Source organism: Talpa europaea (assembly GCF_964194135.1).
Source record: "Talpa europaea genome assembly, chromosome: 3".
NCBI lineage: Eukaryota > Metazoa > Chordata > Mammalia > Eulipotyphla > Talpidae > Talpa > Talpa europaea.
In genome coordinates, this window is record NC_140069.1 from 41,681,194 (window position 1) to 41,701,920 (window position 20,727).

The window sequence follows — 20,727 nt, forward strand, 5'->3', positions numbered from 1 at the left end:
CCTTTTACTCACACATTCCCATGCCTACCACCTGAGCTCCCGAAATCATATTAGAACCACCAACCAGAGGTCTCTGATTCACCCTAAGTTCAATAGGTATAAGACCCATATAATTCTCTTCTCTCTCCTTCTCTGGTCACCTTGTGTTACCTTGCATGGAATTCTTCCATGGTTTTCCATTACAAATTCTTGTGCAGGCCTCCCTGGTGGCGCAAGGGGTTGAGCACAATACTGTGAAGCTGTCCACAGCCTCTGCAGCATAAGTTCAATCCCCAGCCAGCCAAGGAGCAAACCACAGGGCGCAGCAGACCTCTCCTGTCTCTCCTACTGCTCCCCTCAGCAGTGTATTTCTGTCAATCTGCCTGTTCTGTTTCTGTCTCTGGTGAATCCTCTCACCCCCTGCACATCTTGCCTAGACCCCAGTTCTTGTATGCATAAATAAATAAATATTTTTTTAAAAAACAACAACAACAAATTCTTGTGCATAACAGGGACTCTTCAAAATGTAGATGAGGTCTTCCTCTAGCCCCTTCCACATGCACCCTGCGTTTCAGACACAGGCTATTTGCCATTCACCAAATGCCATCGTTAGACATACCAAAAGCCTTTGTTCAGACCTGAAATATTCTTTCACTTTTAATGAATTAACCAAGAACTTCAAACCCTTGAAAGTCAAACCAACTCAATGATCGCTGCTGTGACCCGCAAATGCACCCCCAGTTGCTCCCTCTGTCCTCTCTGGGGCCTCCCTAGCAGCACCGTTTGTAGAGCTGCCACAGGCAAGAAACCGGGCCTTACCCACCTTGGTACCCCAGGCCCATGATGCGTCTTGCACAGAATGCCCTCAAAGTCTCCTGGCTTGGGCCTCCCCTGGTGGCGCAGCGGTTGAACGCTGGGCTGCGAGGCTGCCCGCAGCCTCTGCAGCGCCTGTTCATTCCCTGGCCGCTGACGAGGGTCCCACAAAAAAAAAAAAAAAAAAGGCTCCTGGTTTGAATGCAAATGGCAGCGTTGAATCTGTGCTGTAAGAAACTGGCAATTTCCGAGGGCAAACAAGGAGGAGAAAGACCCAGAGGCACAATGTGGGGGCACCTTTGGGGAGCAGTGCAGTGTGCTAATACATGGGTCCTTGGAAGGAAATAGATATTTCAGTGTCACCTGATCTTATCCTAACATGACAAGTTAGCCTTTATGCAGAAGGAAATAGTCAAAACTCACTGTTAATACTAGGCAACTGTTAAAACATCCCAGTTTGAAATAAAAATAGGAGGTTACACCACAATCATGTCTCCAAGTATGAATTTTTTTAAATGATAAAGTCCATCTATCTTTTGAGAACAAAAAAAAAATTCTCAAATCAAGGCTATCAAAACTTTAGCTTTTAAAGATATGATATAAAATGTACCAAGATTTTTGCATGTGATTTCAACTATGCTAATACACAGTCTTTAGAACAATTAAGGAGTCCAGCAAAGGGTGAGGTGTCGGGGAGATACTGCAGACATCAGGCTCACTTCCTCCAGATATTTATAGCCACATTATATGTAAATAAAGCCAATGACCCCTGGAGCACCCCCAGGGGGTGCTGTATGCATAAAAAGGGATAAATGAGCTGAGAAAGTAGAAAAAACTGAGATTCAATTGTGTTTGGAGCTTTATGGGGCAGCAAAGCCCAGGAGAGAAACTGCACAGGGGCCTCTGTTATTGTCACTGATGTGCTCTGGCCCACACAGGGGACTTCGAATTGGGAGACTGTGCTGGAGTGATGGGTAGGACAGAGGCTTCTACCTCCAGAGGACTAGGAGCAGAGGAGCAGAGACCTGTCAGGGAACAGATCGACACCTGCAAAAGCAGATGTCATATCCCAAACAGCAGCCAGGGCTTAAGCATGAAACATGCCACCTCCGCCAGTAGGAGATCCTGAGCTCTGTGGACAGTCCTGCCCTGTGCAACTGTGTAAGTGGTGACGGCCGGCTGGAGCCAATAGCTCCTGAAAGTAAGCAGCTGGAGCCAGTACTGGTGGGGAAAGGCTAGATTGACCCAGCTATTCCTCCATACAGGGGAGAATCCTCTTGTAGCAAGTCTGTGTTATGCAAAACACCTGAATCAAAACACCTGTGTTATGCAAAACACCTGAATCAGGGCCAAAGGCTAGATAACTATAGACCAGTGCATTCTGTCCCTAACCAAAATTCATAGCACCTGGGCCCTAACAACAGGTGCAAGCACCTCGGGACACACCGTATTTGAAAGGCAGGGAAAGAAACCCTGCCCACCACACAGTCACAAAGATAGCCTCCTCCCGGTCCTAAGATTATTAGAAAGGCTTGAGAGATGTCAGCAGGGCAGGCTGTCTTTTGTGAAAGGCAAATGCAAACCTTGAGCACCACACACATCTAGTTGGCCTGTAATCAACCTGATTGCTCACAGTGTGAGCAAGCAGCTCTTATAACCCTGCTCCTGCACACATCCCTGGGGAGGGAAATCCCACTGTTGTGGAACCTGCAGCCCAAACTGACCCACAGCTGAGCTGCTGATGCTGACATTATTTGGGATGCTTGAAACGAGGAATTTCCCTAAGGAAACTGATCGCTGTGAATTCTTCCATCCCCAACTCAGGCACCCACAACACCTTCAGTGACTTGCACTCTTGGTACTGGCTACCAGCAGCCTTCCTGAACCTACTGCCCTGGCTCCTATCTCCTGCCCAACTAGAGCTCTGGTCCTCTGAACAGGAGCAGAAGCATCAGTCTATGAAGTGACAGATACCCAAGGATTCTGGGTAACAACCCAGGATTATATCCCACAACCTGCAATGTAATAAAAGGCCAATTCATAGACACAAGAAAAGAAAGTTTCTTATCTCAACCTATAAAAACTGAAAATGAGGAACTAGAGAACCATACCACAAATTATGGAACAAGTTCTAGAAGTCTGAATCCAGCAGAACAATGTCACTTGCCTGATGAGGAACTTAATGCAACAGCAATACCCATTTTTGTTAAAATAAGAAAAACAATGAACGAACAAAATCAGGAATGCAACAAGGATAGAGAAAATATGATGTTTCAAATGGAATTAATGAACTTAACAAATACCACAGCTGAACTAAAACAATGTGATAGAGAGTCCACAACAGTAGACAAACACAAATAGTTGCAAGAATCGGAAAACATGAATGAACAGTGGAAAACACAAATAGACCAGCAAAGAGAATAAAGAATCAAAAAAGCGGAAAACAGTGTAAGAGTTCTTTAGGGTAACTTAAACTGTATCATAAGTGGATCTCAGAAGAAAATGAAAGAGAAAAGGGTGTGGAAATTTTATTTGAAGAAAGAATGGCTAAGACTCCCTAATCTGAGAAATGAAACAGAAACCCTGATCCCAAGAGGCCCGAAGAGTACCAAACAAAATAATTCTAAACAGATATACCCCAAAACACATTATAATAAAATCTCTAAAAAAAAAAACAAGTGACAAGGAAAGGTTATTGGAAGCATCCAGAGAAATATACACTACATACAAGGAAACACCTATTAGATGTTGATAACCAGGCAGGTTCCTGAGGTTAAGAAAATAGGGGCAAGAGAAAGGATCAAAGTGGTATTAAATGATGGTGGTGGAAAAATATAAACATGTACTTAGACAACAACAAAAATGTTCTGGGCATTTTAGATCGCATTCACAAAATTTTTTAAAAGATTTATTTATTTATGCATACAAGAAATGGGGTACAGGCCAGAGGTGTGGGGGGTGAGAGGATTCACCAGAGACAGAGTGGGGAACAGAACAGGCAGACTGACGAAATACACTGCTGAGGGGAGCAGCAGGGGAGGCGAGAGAGGTCTGCTGTGCCATGTGGGTTTCTCCCTGGCTGCGAATAGCTTCACAATTCTGTGCTCAACCCCTTGCACCACCAGGGAGGCCCTCTCATTCACATAAATTTCAAAATCATTTCATTAATTTCTAAAAGGACTGCTAAGATTTTGAATGAGATAGCGTTGAATCTCTAGATCAGTTTGAGGATAATGTGCATCTTTAAAATATTGAATCTTCTAGGCTAAGAACATGGACTATCTCTCTATTTAGATCTCCTTTAATTCACTCGGCAATGTTTTCTGTGTCCAGTTCTTATAGATATTTTTTTAAATTTAGCCCTATGTAAAATAAAATGAAGAATTGGAGACCCAAGTCCTGATGAGGTGTGGGGGAAGGGGGACAGAACAAGGACATGATTGGGACTACACAGCATGAATGTCATTCTGGCTCCTGAGGGTTCCTCATGTCCCCTCATCAGAACATTCAGTCGTAATAATGAAACTATGCACACCTGCCAATTTAAAGGCAAAGCTCTGTGTAGAATGTTACATGAGAGGAGATGAGACAACCCACAGACAAAAATCATGCAAGGCTTTTGTGGTCAATTTTAAGTACTAGAAACTAAGAAAACTATTAGACAAGCTGACCCAGTGTACTCTTATTAGTTCGCAGTTTGGGGAAATGAACAGCACGAATTCCTCAGTGTGATTATAATCCTTTCTTTCTGTTCCACCTTGTCAGGAGGAGACTGAAATTCAGCCAATCAACCCCTGATGGCTATTAAATGCCTAGTATGTTGATAGTACTCTCCTTTGACTCTGTGAGGCAAACAGAGAAAGACATATCTGCCATTGAGATATATATCTTGCTGGGCAAAAAAGCAATTTAGCAATCGATATCCAAGATGTGTTTTTGAACAAGAACAAAAAAAAAAAAAGACAAGTGTTTCATAAGCATCTATATAGTGTGCTCCTATTTGCCTATATAGGTAAGTTATAGGTGAGTTATATATATATATATATAATATGCCTGTAATATATATACGTCTATAAAGACAAGTTTTTGCATGGAAATTTTCTGAATAATAAACAAAAAAATATCATTGCTGGTATTCCTCTGAAGAGTGGATCTATTATGTGGAATCAGATAGACGCTGTTTAGCATGCGCGTGTGTGTTTAAATTTTTTAATTGCAAATACAACAAGCAAAAGTTAAGCAATACCATGAGGAGGGGAAAAAAATGCATAGCAAGTGGCTAGAGAGAAACCAATATTTATTGATGACCTTCTAAGTACCAGGCGTATCTCCCTGCCACCTCCCCATCACTACTACCCGTGGGTGTGGCCACCATGGTCCTCGCCTCTGGCAACCAGCCAGCATCCTCTCCTCATTGCTGTTCTGTCACCGCAGTCAAACCCACAATTGGCTCTGGCTCTGAGCTTTTTCTAGCATATGGAATGCAGCCAAATTTGGATGGTTTCCCAGGGAGGGTAAATAGTGTGCTGGAGATTGAGTTAAAACAACCAAACTCCTTTTTAGCAAACCAATGGGATCAATCCAGGCCTTGTAAAGTACTACCTAAATTGTTTTTAGTTCCTTTGATTGCTTTTTTCATCTTAACTATAGAACACGCCCTTTCCAACTTAGGATATGCTGCTTTAACACTTTGCTCCTTGCAGAAATCAAGCATGCATAGCTTCTTTACGTCAGTTGTACTGATGGAAACAGGATAAGTATTTTCTACTATTATCATTGTTAATACAATAAATTAAACTTCCATGGTTTCTATAAATTACTGTTAATGTATATTTCGGTTGAAACTTATCAAATGCTGCCCTCTAGTGGATAATTCAGTAAAGACTTCAGTTAAAAATAGATTTTAATTAAGGCTTAAGGTGCTTTTTAAGAGGCCATTATGAACAGCTGCGCATCTTCTGAAATTAAATATTCACTATCCAACAATAATTTCAATTTCATAAAATGTTAACAGTGTCATAATTTCCTTAAATATTTTAAATATTTACCTTTCTGACAAAATTTTACCTTTACACACAAATTTAGCCTATATATTTTCCTAGGTGGACCTGAGTTGTCTTTACAGACACCCTAACAGAATGCTTAAATGCATCCAGTTTTATAAAATTTACTTCTAAAATGAGCAGATGCGCACAATAATTTTAAAACCACATATCAAACAACCCTGCTCTGAGTTTTGTGTTTTTCTTTTTTTTAAATAATTTGGGGGGGTGCATTTTTTTTTGTTTTTTTTTTTAAAGATTTATTTTATTTATGCAAGAGCTGGGGTACAGGCCAGATGTGCGGGAGGGTAAGAGAACTCATCAGAGACAGAGTGGGGAATAGAACAGGCAGACTGATGAAAAACACTGCTGAGGGGAGCAGCGGGCAAGACAGGAGAGGTCTGCTCACCATGTGGGTAGCTCCGAGGCTGGTGGGGATCGAAATGGCACTGCAGAGGCTGCGGACAGCTTCACAGTGCTGCACTCAACTGCCTGTACCACCAGGGAGGCCCTGAGTTTTAATATTGATAAAGCAGAGCTTTAAAAAGGAGCAACTTTTATAATGAAAGAGCGTTTTAGCAAAAAAGCAGTAGGGAACCCAGTTTTGGTGTCCTAATTCTGAGTGTATTGGCAGTCCTTTGGAAACTTCTCTCTTGCCTTTCTCCCTTACTGCCTGAAAGTCATTCATAGCTTACTTTAATATAACCGAGGGCCCAAACACCAGTTTGCCAAGTTTTATAAGCTTTAGAAATTATTCTTTTCCAGCCAGGTCGTATTTTGTATTTGCAGTACACTTATTTCTCCACCAAGAAATGCAGACTTCTCTCTCCAGATCTCCACAGCGCAGTTGTTAACCCTATTACCTTCGAGCAACAGATGGAGAAAGAGAAATAAGGATGTAAGCCTCCTTCCAGGGCCTGGGGGCAGAATCCTAGCATCTGATTCCAACTGCCATTTCCGTGGCCTCATTCATCACACGACCGGACATGTACCCTTCCTAAAGATAGGAAGAAAATGACCTTTAAAAATCTCCAAGAGGGCCTCCCTGGTGGCGCAGTGGGTTGAGCGCAGCGCTGTGAGGCTGTCCGCAGCCTCTGCAGCACGGGTTCGATTCCTGGCCGGCCAGCGAGAGTCCCACATGGCAAGGCAGATCTCTCCTGCCTCCCCCACTGCTCCCCTCAGCAGTGTGCTTCCGTCCTTCTGCCTGTTCAGCTCCCCGCTCTACCTCTGCTGAATTCTCTCACCCTCCCACGCCTCTGGCCTGTACCCTGGTGCTTGTATAAATAAATAAATCTTTTTTTAAAAAAATAAAAATCTCCAAGAATTTGTGTTTTGCATAGCAGGCCCTTCTCCACCGAACTTTCTAAGTGGCGTTGTCCAACGGCATGATGCTCAGAGCAGGCCTCCATGCCAGGACATGCCAGGACAGAGGGAGATGCCTTGGCTGCATCTGATGAGGACACGGCTCCAGAGGGAACACACTCACCTTCCCGGGCCAGCAGTACCTTCCAAGGCCCATTCGTGGATCTCCTGGAACCTTCCCGGTTTGGAGGCTCTGTCACTGAGGGAACACAGCAGAGCTCAGCTAGTTCCCCAAGGCCACCTCTATAACCTTACACCAGTTTGCACATCCTGGCTTCCACTCCCATTTCAGCCCTACTCACCCTCTCTCAGTCACCATCCCTGTCCTCAGAGCACATTAAAAACGACCAAAAGTACCCCAATAAAAATCCCTTTGTTTGTAAAAGCTTGGTTTTAACATCCCATAGGGAAATTAGAAATTACTTGAAAGATTTAAAATTACCAGCACACAGAACTTTAGGAGAGATTTGTGAATGGACCCTCTCAGCACACCACCCACCCTCCGCAATTTTAACTTTTCCTCAGTTTCACACGAAGTGCCTATTATTATCACCTCTGTTATAAAACTCTCTCTCTCTCTCAACTTTCAATTAGCACTCTTTTTATCTTCACTGAGGCTTTTTCTTTTGATCGGGGGTTATGTGCAGCTTTTCCCAGGGAATGGCAGGAGACACTTAGTGATATTTCTGTCACACTTTCTCAAACTTTTCTACATACATTATTTGTTCCTTCTTCTGCTCACTTTTTCTTGCTGAAAGAAGCAGCTCCAAGGAGAAAATGGTACACTTGAGCCATTAATTTTTTATATATTAGCATTTGTGCTATGACAATGTGGCTTTAATAAACATACTGGATCAGATAGATGATTGATTTACAGATAGATAGATAGATAGATAGATAGATAGATAGATAGATAGATAAAAACATGATGGACAAAGCAGTACTTCACATCATTTTTGCTTGACCAAAAAGAAGAGAGAAAAGAGAGGGAGGAGAAGGGGAGAGAAAGAGGAGGAAAAGATCTTTCTCCATCTTTTTCTCTGTCACACAGAAATAAAAAAGGAAATCCCAGTTTCCTTCCTAAAATTAGTTGCTGATACATTATGTCACAAAGGCATATGACATAACTTGCAGGACCTAGTACAAAATCATTATGAAGGACCTGTTGTTAAAAAAAATTATTACGAGGGCCTCCCTGGTGGTGCGGGAGGTTGAGCGCCGCACTGTGAGGCTGTCCGCAGCCTCTGCAGTGTGGGTTTGATCCCCGACGGCTGGCGAGAATCCCACGTGGCGCGGCAGACCTCTCCTGTCTCGCCCACTGCTCCCCTCAGCAGTGTATTTCATCATTCTGCCTGTTCTGTTCCCTGCTCTGTCTCTGGTGAACCCTCTCACCCTCCCGTGCATCTGGCCTGTACCCCGGTTCTTGTATGAATGAATAAATCTTTTTTAAAAAAATTATTACGACTTTCAAGTGATGATTACACACAGAGCTCCTCTGATCATGGGATGTGTGACGACACTATTACTGGTCACACACCCATGGAGCTCCTGTTTCCTACCATAAATCAAAACAACAATCTTGCTGTTGGAGATGCTTTTTCTGTGTGTGAGTTTTTCCTCAATGGTCAGCCCTTGCTAGAGTGACAAACTTGTCCTGGTTTGCCCTGGACTTTCAGAGGTTTAACATGGGAAGCCTCATCTCCCAGGCACCCGCTTTACTCCTCAAAACTTAATATATTTGAGAACCACCTTGTACTCTGTGGACCCATCTAGTGACAGAACTGTTCTCTGCTTATCAGAACCAGTAGCAAGTCAATGCCCATCTCTGAGCTGGGTGTGAGCCATTCCAAATGCCCCCAATTTAGTGCCTTTTTTCTCAAGTCCTGGAGAGAAGGCGGCTGAACCACGATTCTGGCTGCTCACATGTCAGTAAGCTGAAATAGGCTAATAGGGGGCAACTCCTGTTGGAATAGCTTGCAATTGTACTCTAGAAAAAAAACTGCATTTCAGAATTTGGTGGTTGTACATTTGTTGACTTTTTTTTTAAGGTGTGATGCTGTGATGGTGTGTGAAGACTTCTCTCTCTTAAGACAATCACACATTAAGTAATGTCTGCCTATGAAACAAATTATTTTTTATTCATTGAAAGTACTAAAAAGTATACCCATGTACAAACTAAGAAATTGTCACTCTGTTTGCAGGGGATGGGCTAAACAACAAATTGCGCTTCACATGCTCATTCACTGTTAAATGTGAACTGAATATTCAGTGAGCACTTTGCTGGACCTGCCATCTCCTTCCTAGAATTGCTTAAAGTTTAATATTTATTTTTAGTAATGTAATGAAGATGAGTCACTTAATACCTTAAACAGGTATTCAGCCCTACCTGAGTCTTCCTATATCTCCCTATTATGTACTACACTCCCTTGGGCTATTGGACATGCTGAAAGCATTTCATCATTTCTTCTCACAGAGCTAACATCCCTCTTTCCAGTTAGTGCCCTTGTATATTCTTCACAGAGAAAATAGAAGCCACTGGACAGGAGTTCCCACAACCTCCCAACATCTAATAGTCCAGTCTGCCTTCATGTGTACCTGACCTTGCTGACCTCCTTCCCGCAAGCCAGAATCCAGCCCTCCCTGTAGTCTGTTCCCTCTTGTCGCCGCAAGGACTTTCCTTCCAGAGCTGAACTACTTTTAAATATTCTCTTTCTTAATGATTTACTCCCAACCCCCAACTAAAAGGCACAGCCTAGAGTAATGGTCAAAGTGGAGACCACATCTCAAGGTGGAGAAACTGACACTGTCCCACCAATGTCACGTCACCTGGACTTGCTGGAAATGGAAGTTCATGGACCTCACCCCAGATGTGCTGAATCTAAAGCTCTGGGGATGAGGCCCTGGTGCCTGTCTTTTAACAAGCTCTCTGGATGGTTCTGATGAACACTAAAGCTTGAGACCCACTGATCTATGGGGGTCGCTCCTCAGCTTTCCTCTACAGCACTCCACTCCTGTATCCAAATACAAGGTGGAGAGGTCACAGGCCCCTAACAAAAGGAATCTCTGGAGTAGAGACTGTTATCCTTGACCCTCTCCTGATCCTACTTTTATTAATGACTTGGATGGTGGCACAGATGGCAAATGATCTCACTAATAGATGACAGAGAGCTGGATGGGGTAGAGGTGTTAAATGGTGACTTCAGCACCCAAAAATACAAAGTGGTGGTCCAAATCTATCAAGCTGAAACTTAATGGGATGTTTTCGTTAGGATTAGACAGCTTGATTGACAGAAAATCCAAAATAACATTGGCTAAATATGATAGAAATGTCTTTCTCACTCACATAAATGAACTCTGGAAGTGTCAGGCCAGAATCAACAGGGTTGGTGGCTCTGCTCCCTAGAGTTCCCAGGACTCAAGCCCCCATCTAGCTTGCCACTCCACCATTCCTAAATTGTGACCTCATCCTCAAGTCAAAGATGGTGACATCTGTGTTTCAGGTAGTAAAACGAAGTAAAGGTAGAAAAAAGGGCCAGTTCTTGTCGTCTTTTAAGAATTTTAGATGCTACCACATTAGCTGTCTGCTTGCATCCTGGTGGCCCAAACTTAACCTTTTAGCAATAGCTGCAGTGGAGGCCACGAGTTGTAGTCTGTATTTTTCTAGGCAGCTCATTAGAAATGCTATTACATAAAAGACAGGGAGAACAAATATTAGGACATAAAGAGCAGTCTCTGCCAACCAAAGCAAAAGCAAAGTCCTTTATTAAGACCTAAGATGTGAATACCCCTTGAAAAACCCTTGAAGGTTTTGGTGGAAAAGAGGGAGGCGAGGAGTAATGGAATACAAGCAGCTCTCTGCTATCTCTTTTTACAAAGCAGGAAAAAAAAAAAACACACCATACTTATTGAAGTGAGAGAGAGAGAGAGAGAGAGAAAGAGAGAGAAGATGTATGGATCTAAAAACTAGAATTTTCAGACACAGGGCAAGTTTCAAGAATGTCTCAAATGATGTCATCAAGATTTGACTCCAGATTTTAGTTCCACAATTTTTCACGTTAGGTTTGTGATGTGCTCTCTGTGGTGGCAAGATAGCTGCCCACAGATCCAGGCCCCTGCCCTGCACCTGCTGGTAGACCAGGGAGAAACTCCAGTTCACTCTTCCCCACCCTTGCCTCCTTTTGTTTCAAAGGTCAGCTTCCTCTAGGAAAGTAGTTTTTAACTCTTGCTACTCCCCAGAATCCTCTCAGGAGCTTTTCAAAATTCCTGATACCGAGATCTCTCTTCCTAAATTGTATTGATCAAGATGGGGTTTGGCATTTTAAAATCTCCCCAGGTCATTCTGTGTAGTGCTTAGAACCCCTGATCTCGCATACTGAGGGAAAATGGAAGTTTCTCTGGAGTCATCTCCCCAGACACTATGTATGACTATCATGTGTCTCCGCCCATTGGATGCTGCTTCATCAAGGGCCCCCTCCCTGCATTGCTGGTCACACCTGTGTGCGCTTCATTAGCTTTAGCTTCTCTCTCTGGGGCCTGAGGGAAGGAGGTCGAGAAGCCCCCCTTGACTGCACTGCCTTTCTGTCCTCCCAAGATCTCTCCACCTAACTGTCAAGGCTGACTGTCTTTTGCCAAAGGACTGGGGTGATTTTATTTTATTTTATTTTTTTATATGTTTTGTTTGTTAAAAAAAACTATCTTTTTATTTTTATTTTTATTAATTTTTCCCTACGTTTTTTTAAAATAACTTTTATTTTTATATTCCCCATACAATTGCAACCCCCTTATTTTGACCCCAATCCCTCCCCTCCCCAACTCCCACCCCCCATAGAGTGTCTTTGGTTCATAGTTGTTTGTTGATTTTGATTTTCACTTTCTTATAGTTATTCTTTTTCCTGGTCCCTTATTTAAGTTTTCTAGATTCCTGCTATGAGTGAGACCATCCAGTATTTTTCTTTTTCTTTCTGGCTTATTTCGCTGAGCACGATCCCTTCCAGCGCCATCCATGTTGCTGCAAATTGCATGTGTTTATCTTTTTTGAATGCTGAGTAATATTCCACGGTGTATATGTACCACATCTTCTTGATCCAGTCATCTATTTTTGGGCATTTGGGCTGTTTCCAAAGCCGAGCTATTGTAAACAGTGCTGCTATAAACATAGGGGTGCAGGTGCTCTTTGGAATTGATGTTTCTGTGTCCTTTGGGTAAATACCTAGGAGTGGAATTGCTGGATCATATGGAAGCTCTATGTTTAGTAGGTCCAGAAATCTCCACACAGCTCTCCATAGTGGTTGGACCAGTTTGCACTCCCACCAACAGTGCAGGAGTTCCTTTTTCTCCACAACCTCACCAACATTTGTTGTTGCTAATTTTTTTAATATGTGCCATTCTCACTGGTGTAAGATGGTATCTCATGGTAGTTTTGATTTGCATTTCCCTGATGACAAGTGATGTTGAACATTTTTTCATATGCCTGTTGGCCATTTGCATTTCCTCTTTGGAGAAGTTTCTTTTTAGCTCTTCTGCCCATTTTTTGACTGGATTATTTTCTTTGTTGTTGTTGAGTCTCATCAGCTCTTTGTAGATTTTTGTGATCAGTCCTTTATCATTAGTGTTGTGTACAAAAATGTTCTCCCGGACTGGGGTGATTTTAAAAGGGAAACACTGTAGGAAGAAAAAAATGAATGGTTTGGGAGACATATGCTCATAGACTGTAATTGAAATCTAAGACCAAAACTTGAAGAATGTCAACACTTAAAAGTTTCATAGCAAAGATTAGCTGATCAAAAAGACTGAAGGATTATCCAGAGAGGTCACAGGAAACCCACAAGAACATAGACTCTGGAAGCCAAGAGAACAGAGTCTGGAAGTACCAAGGACTAGATTGTCCATTTTGCAATTCTGTCAGATGAGCTTACTGATTTTAATCTAGTCTTGTGACTTCTTTCAGTGAAATGTGAAACATAACATAACATAACATAACATAACATAACATAACAAAACACGTGGTTCAAATTTTATGAGAAGCTCAAGTAACTAACTTTTGGTATGTTGTGAATATAAATATTCAGATTTCTCTACAGCAAAATGGAAATTCATGAAAGACTTCTCAAAAGATTGGGCTCCTCAAATCCTTATAAATGCTGAGTCAAAGATCTGTAGACTCAAAACTATGCATAATAAAGGACTGTGGATAACCACAGTGAATCAGATGGACCTAAGATAAAATGATATATTTTAATAAAAATTATAATTTTTAATAAAAATTTTATATATTTATAAAATTATATATTTTATTAAAATATATCATTATATATACATTTATAGTATATATAATATATAAATATTATTTATTACATATACATTTATAGTATATATTAATATATTGCAATATATTTTATAATATATATTTTATGTATTTTTTTTGAAGATTTACTTATTTATTTATACAAGAACCAGGGCACAGGCCAGATGCGTGGGAGGGTGAGAGGATTCACCAGAGACAGAGCAGGTTGCAGAACAGGCAGATGACAGAAATACACTGTTGAGGGGAGCAGCGGGAGAAGCAGGAGAGGTCTGCCGCGCCAAGTGGACTCTCGCCAGCCGGCTGGGATCGAACCGGCGCTGCAGAGGCTGTGGACAGCTTCACAGTGCTGTGCTCAACTGTCTGCACCACCAGGGGAGGCCCTATATTTTATGTATTATATATATATATATATATATATATATATATATAAATCTTACACCTGTGAATAACTTACTGAATTGACTGTACAACCATGAACCAAAAAGGTTTGGGAACCTCCAAATAGGTAATTGATTGCAGCAAACCAACAGCTTCTATTTTCCTCATAATTGCCATCGCTGCCACTGTCAACCTAAAAATATGACACCTCTAAGTGTGTAAGTTGTTGGCTTTTTACTATAGCTCTAAGGTAACTGCTCCTGTTCAGAAATTAAAAGCAACCTATAGGTTCAGTGAAATTAGAATTTATGATAGAAAAATCTATATAATATACAAACTACATGTTTTATTTCAAATCCATGACACATCTGGAGAAATCTAATTTATGTTCACTACATTGCCAGGTTTTATGTCCTTTGTTTTCAGCCAAGTACATTAGGATGGGTGTTACAAAAACAAACAAGCAAAGAAAATCATAAGGTTGAGCTCATAGGTTACATCACAGTTTATATTAACTAAAATTATTCAATTCCACAGCCAAAGAGCAAATTTCTAATTCTGGCTTTATATCTGTATTAGTCAGGGTAGTTTTGGCTTTGTTAAAGTAAGTCCTAAAAATGACAGACTCTAAAATATCAGACTTAATCCAAGAAAAGCTTTACTTCTCATTTATCCAAAGTCTGATATGGCTTAGGTGTCTTTCTCCTACTCTGTAGCAATGTCAGCAAAAGTACCTTGCTCCAAGATCTTAAGTCAGAGAAAGAGATGGAGGAAGAACACTAGCTCTTAATTGCCTTATGCCCAGAGTAACACAGGTTACTCCCTTTCAAAGTCCAATGGCCAGAACTTGTCACATGGTTACCATTTCTCTGCAAGGAATGCTGGGACACAGAGGGGTGAATATAGATGTTCTGTAGGCACTGTCTCTGATATTATCTACTTGGTTATGTGATATTAAGTGAGGCTCTGAATTTGCCTATTCATTCATTCATCAAAAAAAGTCTATATTTTCCTAGTGAAGAATAATAAACAATGAACAAGATAACAAGTAAATGAACAAGAATACATAGATTATAGTGTGAATTCAAAGTTCATTCAATTTTCTAAAGAGCTTCTGCACAGCAAAAGAGACAATAACAAAAACAAAGAGAAACCCCACAAATTGGGAGAACATTTTTGCACCCAACACTAATGATAAAGGACTGATCACAAAAATCTGCAAAGAGCAGATGGGACTCAACAACAACAAAGAAAATAACCCAGTCAAAAAATGGGTAGAAGAGCTAAAAAGAAACTTCTCTGAAGAGGAAATGCAAATGGCCAACAGACATATGAAAAAATGTTCAACATCACTTGTAATCAGGGAAATGCAAATCAAAACTACCATGAGATACCATCTTACACCAGTGAGAATGGCACATATTAAAAAAACTAGCAACAACAAATGTTGGCGAGGTTGTGGAGAAAAAGGAACTCTTCTGCACTGTTGGTGGGAATGCAAACTGGTCCAACCACTATGGAGAGCTGTGTGGAGATTTCTGGACCTACTAAACATAGAGCTTCCATATGATCCAGCAATTCCACTCCTAGGTATTTACCCAAAGGACACAGAAACATCAATTCCAAAGAGCACCTGCACCCCTATGTTTATAGCAGCACTGTTTACAATAGCTAAGCTTTGGAAACAGCCCAAATGCCCAAAAATAGATGACTGGATCAAGAAGATGTGGTACATATATACCATGGAATATTACTCAGCATTCAAAAAAGATAAACACATGCAATTTGCAGCAACATGGATGGCGCTGGAAGGGATCATGCTCAGCGAAATAAGGCAAAAAGAAAAAGAAAAATACCGGATGGTCTCACTCATAGCAGGAATCTAGAAAACTTAAATAAGGGATCAGGAAAATGAATAACTATAAGAAAGTGAAAATCAAAATCAACAAAAAACTATGAACCAGAGACACTTTTTGGGGGGTGGGAGTTGGGGAGGGGAGGGATTGGGGTCAGAATGGGGCATGTGCAGTTGTATGGGGGAATATAAAAATAAAATTTATTATTTAAAAAAAAAAAACAAAAACAAAGTTCATTCAATTTTCAATTGAATTCAATTCAAATATGGGTTGAGTGCTGGCTTTGTATTAAACATAGTTCTAGTACCAAGAATATAACAACAAACAAAACCAAATCTCTGCTCTCACAAAGCTTATATTCTGGTGGAAATCACAGAGAATCCACAAACAATATATAAGAAATAGCTAAGTGATGCTATGAGCCACAAAGAGAATTATTAGTGGGGACTAATCTCTGCTATGGTGATTTGTCATTTTTGGGCTCCATGGGAATGCTGATAAACCATTTGTTATTAACTATATCTCTTCTCTCTTCTGTGATTGGAACTTTATGTTGAGATTCCATTAGCTTTCATTTATTGACAAAAAAAAATTTCCAAATACGTTAAATTAAAGTCTTTTAATTCAAGTTAAAAAATGACAAGTGTGAAGTAATTTCATCCCAAGGATTGGACAGTATGACAAAATATGGAAGGCCGCATATTAATGTGCTCATAGAGCAAATCCTGGGTGTTGACATTATATAAAATCTTCTTTTCTTTTTTTATGGAATTCACATATTTTGTAATCATTGGTGATAAACATTGGTTACTAATATAATTCTGAAAAATAAAATATGTGAAGAATCTGGGTTCAAAGGATAGATAATTCATAAATTATATACATTTTCCTGGGAAAACAAGGTATAATTCTTTGAATTGCCCTTGGAAGATTCATGGAGGCAGCCAAATTTGGAACATGTAGGAGTGTTCTTAGAGTAAGGATTTGCTTTTCTTTTGTGGAATGGGAAAGGTTGAGCTTTTTTGGAAGAGGGAACAGTGTTATGATCCATGAAGAGGAAATCTGACCAGTCTTTTGGCACAAATCAGTTTTTCTCCCTCTAAATGTATGCTGTACAAAATCACCAGTTGTAGGAGGCAGTGTCCCATTTCCCTGCATGAAGAGGCAATCCAAATTAAGATCTGCTGAAAATCAGCCTTCTCCTTGAGTTTCCACAAAACTGGGGGAAACTTTGATTCAAGCAAGAAGCATCAGAAAATACAAGATGAGCCCAGAGTCACTTTCGAGGGAAAGGAACATGGGACAACAAGAAGGTTGCCTGGAGATTCTGAGAACAGTAACTAGACCCAAAATTGGGCTTCCCTGGTGGCACAGGGGTTAAAGACAGCGCTGTCAAGCTATTGCCAGCCACTGCTCCATGAGTTTGCTCCTAGTCAGGGAGCTAACCCACATGGTGCAGCAGACCTCTCCTGTCTCACCCGCTGCTCCCCTCAGCAGTATATTTCAGTAGATATGCCTGTTCTGCTCCTCACTCTCTCTTATGAATCCTCTCAACCCCCGCATCTCTGGCTTAAACCCCAATTCTTGTATGCATAAATAAATAAATCTTTTTTAAAAATCATCATTGTTGTCAGCAGCAGCTTTGGGGTTTACGGTGATGGTCTGAATAGAATGCAAGGATATGTGTTACACGTGCTATCTATATTATCTCATTCAATATGTGCAAAAATTCATTCATATCAAAAATGTTATATAATGCATTCTTTTCTTTCACATCATGACATGTTCTGTGCTACAATACTCACAAGGAAGCCATGCAAAGAAGAACGCTTCAGGGCTCAGGCAGGTAACAATTTCCAGGTACAAGGAAGGAGAGGCCTAGAAAGCATTGAGAAGCAGAGACTCCACATGGCAAGCCACATGGAGGTTATATTAATAAAAGATATATAAATGATTTACTATTTCTGGATGGGAAAAAATTCTGGATAGAAAAGAATTCTTTTTTTCACTTGGGAGTTCTCCACTGAACTCTAAATGAAGAGGAAGAAGTAGAACCATAAAGGAGGAATGATCACAAATGTGGCAAGTTATCCTCGTTCTTTTTTGCTCATTTCACTAAGCCCTTGTTCTATTCCCATCCCATCAGGGAAATAATAGAAATACTTGCTTTAAATGAAAATTGAGTGTAGAAAAGAGAAAACATTAAGAAGTATCTTAATTGGCTGTTTCTTAAGGCCCAGGCAATAGAATATATCTGTAAGGAGAGCCAAAAATCTGCCCATAATAGCATTAATATTTCTACAACAGAAAAAAATAATTATACTGAATGGGAAAAATAAAAACAAAAATAGCTTCATGTCAGTTCAGGTCAGATTTTTTGAGCACTTCATAGAATATTCATCTACATCCAAAATGCTCTAATTCTTCATAGTCTGGTTCTTATGTGGTCTCCTTGGCTGCACTGTTAGTCCAACATGCCCCTTCAGAAGTTCCAAATAACCTGTGTGTTTCATGTTAGGATTTCCTTTTTTAAAAAACACTTAGACTGGGCCCAACCTGGAGAACACCATCTGCTTACTCAGTCCACCAATTCAAGGTTTCTTCCAGAAACATCCTCATAGACACACCCAGAATAATTTTTAACCAGCTAAACTGCACATCTGTGACCCATTCAAATTCACACATAAAATCAACTATCACAACCAGATATGTTGAAATAAAAATACCAGTCCAGAAGTCAGGAACCAGGTTGCTTAGCCCCACCTGTGCCTCCCACCACCTCTATGAGCTTGGGTAAGTCACAGATGCCATCTGGCATCTGCTGGGAGGAAGTCTGTCCAGAGCCTCCTCTCAGTGTAGTCCCATGTTCAGCTAAACAGCTATCTTTGAATTTGTCTTCCCAAAGCACAGGGACACTTGCAGCGGAGACTTCAACAGAAATTCCCCACTAAGGTTGAAGGGTGAGAAAAACTCAACTTTCTAACTCAAATAACTTTAGAAATATCAGATAGGTGCCGTAGGAAGGAACAGAACACTTTTTTGAGAGTGAGGTCTGTGCTCTTATGGACAAAAACAAAGGAGATGTATGAGCGATCTGCTTAGATATTGGTTTCCTCAAGAACAAAATAGTTGGTGGGAGGCCATTTACATTGAAAATTATGTCACATTGAAGAGTTCTAGCTTTTCTGTGCTCTTTTTGGGTGCATAGTAGTCTAGCATGCCCCTTTAACAGTTCCAAATGGCTGCTGTACTTCACCCACGCTTTATGATGATTTTCCCTTAAGACAAAAGGCTCCCAAAGCAGTCTTTTCTAAAGCCATTTCTGGTGTTTTCTCCCTTAAAAGAAACCTTCTGTTCATGCAGCAGGACTTCCCAGCAAGTGATGTCAGAGCCTAAGAAGGGTGAAAAGGGCACAGCCCTTGAGGGTGGTAAGGGCAGCTTTTCGAGAGGTTTTAGTGCCCAGACAGGATGGAGAGTGTGTCCACCCAGGAGGGTGGAGGCAACATGGAGGGTTGAAGACTGGCTGGATGAGGAGTTAGCCATGATAGGGAGGAGGCAGCAGAGGTAGTGGGATTACACAAAGGGAGATTGATCAAAGAAGTAGCAATATTAGGGATAATGGAAGCCAGGCCCCATGGTGTTGTAAATTCTGTATGACCTTAGGCTTTTTGACTGACAAAAGAGCAATGATAGATAGATAGATAGATAGATAGATAGATAGATAGATAGATAGATAGATAATATTTAGTTATAGAAACAAATATATATGCATGTGTGTATATATATATACACAAAAGTGTATATTATATATATATTTAACATATATATAGTGTGTGTGTGTTCCCTAGTTCTTTGTACATAAGAACTGGGGAGTGGGCCTCCCTGGTGGTGCAGGCAGTTGAGCACAGCGCTGTGAAGCTGTCCGCAGCCTCTACAGTGTCGGTTCGATCCCCGCTGGCCTCGGAGCAGCCCACATGGCGAGCATGTCTCACCTGCTGCTGTCAGTCTGCCTGTTCTGTTCCCCGCGCTATCTCTGGTAAATCCTCTCACCCTCCCGCGCATCTGGACTGTACCCCAACTCTTGTATAAATAAAAATAAATCTTTAAAAAAAAAAAAGAACTGGGGAGTAATGAGCACAGCACAACAACTATAAACATGCCTAGTACCCATATTCCGTTTTTTTAAAAAACATTCTTTCAAAATAAACCAGAAGTTTTTGAAGAAATGGCTGATTCCAAGGCTGTGGCAGGAAATGTATAAAATGAGCCTCAAACATCTCACTCTTGGACTTGCACCAGGGACTTGAGGAACATGGAAGGAGACAGTGGGAGGAGATGTAGGTGAAAGACCCATGGAAAGGCTAATAATGGTAGTCTTTATCTTGATTTTTATTTTAATTTTGCTCCTTTCATCCCAATCTTGTTTGGCTCCTTCTGCCCCTTTCCTTTGCTTCCCTGATAGAAGATGCCTTAGACCGCTGGCAAGTTTTCAGGCCTCAGTGGCCCAGCCTTGAGCCAACCCTGTTTGACTGGACATTTACCCACAAGGGGATGGATTTTATTGGGAAACTATTACTCTTTCTTCTCTTTCTAGGCACACTTTCTATTAAATGTTTATTCATACTAAGAATATGCTTTGTTTTTGTGTAGCAGATGGCAGAACCCATTTAGAGTGTGCAGGTTTGGGGATCCTGAGGTACCCCTCAGTCTGCACCGCAAAACTTGAAAAATGATAGGACCATGTCAAAAGATCACAGCAGCCAACGCTGGAACAATCAATACACATAGTGATAGCACTGTATTATAACCCATTGAATGATAAGAAACTATGAGTCCATATTGATATAAATTCAAAGTTTGACAAAGAATAGAATGTTTCTATAGTTTCAGAGTACCTACCCCAAGATACCTGTTAACCATAAATGGCAAAGAAATAATTTGAAAGTGAAAAAGCCTGGTAGACACCATCTAAATCTACTGAACAGATAGTAAA